The following is a 2,210-nucleotide window of genomic DNA, read 5'->3' on the forward strand; positions in this document are numbered from 1 at the left end:
GCCCCGGGCCCGTCCCGGGGCCACGCCTGTCTGAGCGTCGCCTGAATATCAATCGGAAGGGCGGGGACTCCCCCCCCCCTCCGGAGCTGGGGTGTCGCAGGACCCTCGGGTCCTTCGTCCCCTTAAGTGCAGACTCGTCGGCTGAAGAACACCCCGTCGCGGACCTCGCGGCCCCCTTCTCCTACGGGGCGACACCCCTGTTACGAGCCCTGCGCGTGTGCGGGCGCGGCTGCCGGTGGACCTCGCGTCTCGGGTAGTCCGCGTTACGCGCGCCCAGGGTGGCGGGCAGGGTGAGCCCCTGCAGTGAGCCCACTGCGCGTGGAGTGACCCCTGTTACGAGCCCTCGGCACGAGCGGGCGCGACCGCCGTCAGGCGGACCCGCGTTACGCGTGTTCGGGGGTGGCGGGCAGGTAAGCTCCGCTCGCGACGCGCCCACAGCGGACCCACGGGCGACCCCCGTCACGAGCCTCCTTAGCGTGTGCGGGCGCGGCTGCCGTCAGGCAGACCCGCGTTACGCGCGCGACGGGGGCGAGGGACGGGGCTAGCCCCTGCTACGAGCCCACCGCGTGTGGTGCGACCCACTGTCAAGAAACCCCCACCGTACGGGCGGGCACGACCGTCGTCAAGGCGGACGTGATTTACGCGTGCAACGGGGGCGGACGGGCAGAGGGGAGCGCTTGCGCGGCGGGTGGCGGGCAGACCCCCCGCTACGAGCCCACAGCATGTGCGGGCGCGGCTGCCGGCGGACCTCGCGTCTCAGGCTGACCGCGTTACGCGTGCGACGGGCGAAGAGCGGGCGGGTGGGTACGTGCCTGGAGGAGGCGGGACACGCGCGGGCCCCGGCGGGCTTCCCGGCGAAAGAGAGATGACAGAGGGTGAGCCTTCCCCCCGCCCCGGGTTAGGGTTAGGGTTAGGGTTAGGGTTAGGGTTAGGGTTAGGGTTAGGGTTAGGGTTAGGGTTAGGGTTGGGTTAGGGTTAGGGTTAGGGTTAGGGTTAGGGTTAGGGTTAGGGTTAGGGTTAGGGTTAGGGTTAGGGTTAGGGTTAGGGTTAGGGTTAGGGTTAGGGTTAGGGTTAGGGTTAGGGTTAGGGTTAGGGTTAGGGTTAGGGTTAGGGTTAGGGTTAGGGTTAGGGTTAGGGTTAGGGTTAGGGTTAGGGTTAGGGTTAGGGTTAGGGTTAGGGTTAGGGTTAGGGTTAGGGTTAGGGTTAGGGTTAGGGTTAGGGTTAGGGTTAGGGTTAGGGTTAGGGTTAGGGTTAGGGTTAGGGTTAGGGTTAGGGTTAGGGTTAGGGTTAGGGTTAGGGTTAGGGTTAGGGTTAGGGTTAGGGTTAGGGTTAGGGTTAGGGTTAGGGTTAGGGTTAGGGTTAGGGTTAGGGTTAGGGTTAGGGTTAGGGTTAGGGTTAGGGTTAGGGTTAGGGTTAGGGTTAGGGTTAGGGTTAGGGTTAGGGTTAGGGTTAGGGTTAGGGTTAGGGTTAGGGTTAGGGTTAGGGTTAGGGTTAGGGTTAGGGTTAGGGTTAGGGTTAGGGTTAGGGTTAGGGTTAGGGTTAGGGTTAGGGTTAGGGTTAGGGTTAGGGTTAGGGTTAGGGTTAGGGTTAGGGTTAGGGTTAGGGTTAGGGTTAGGGTTAGGGTTAGGGTTAGGGTTAGGGTTAGGGTTAGGGTTAGGGTTAGGGTTAGGGTTAGGGTTAGGGTTAGGGTTAGGGTTAGGGTTAGGGTTAGGGTTAGGGTTAGGGTTAGGGTTAGGGTTAGGGTTAGGGTTAGGGTTAGGGTTAGGGTTAGGGTTAGGGTTAGGGTTAGGGTTAGGGTTAGGGTTAGGGTTAGGGTTAGGGTTAGGGTTAGGGTTAGGGTTAGGGTTAGGGTTAGGGTTAGGGTTAGGGTTAGGGTTAGGGTTAGGGTTAGGGTTAGGGTTAGGGTTAGGGTTAGGGTTAGGGTTAGGGTTAGGGTTAGGGTTAGGGTTAGGGTTAGGGTTAGGGTTAGGGTTAGGGTTAGGGTTAGGGTTAGGGTTAGGGTTAGGGTTAGGGTTAGGGTTAGGGTTAGGGTTAGGGTTAGGGTTAGGGTTAGGGTTAGGGTTAGGGTTAGGGTTAGGGTTAGGGTTAGGGTTAGGGTTAGGGTTAGGGTTAGGGTTAGGGTTAGGGTTAGGGTTAGGGTTAGGGTTAGGGTTAGGGTTAGGGTTAGGGTTAGGGTTAGGGTTAGGGTTAGGGTTAGGGTTAGGGTTAGG

At 59.5% G+C, this 2,210-nt stretch overlaps 1 non-coding gene across 1 annotated transcript in view; it reads left to right on the plus strand.

Annotated features, from left to right (window-relative positions):
* The window catches only part of LOC133637550 (5.8S ribosomal RNA), a 154-nt gene extending 114 nt beyond the window's left edge, over positions 1–40 (plus strand). The window contains exon 1 of the ribosomal RNA XR_009823178.1: positions 1–40. This exon is cut by the window's left edge and continues 114 nt beyond it. This is a non-coding gene — a ribosomal RNA (5.8S ribosomal RNA).
* Positions 41–2,210: the final 2,170 nt, after the last annotated feature.

This window comes from Entelurus aequoreus, linkage group LG20 (assembly GCF_033978785.1).
Source record: "Entelurus aequoreus isolate RoL-2023_Sb linkage group LG20, RoL_Eaeq_v1.1, whole genome shotgun sequence".
NCBI classification, from domain to species: Eukaryota; Metazoa; Chordata; class Actinopteri; order Syngnathiformes; family Syngnathidae; genus Entelurus; species Entelurus aequoreus.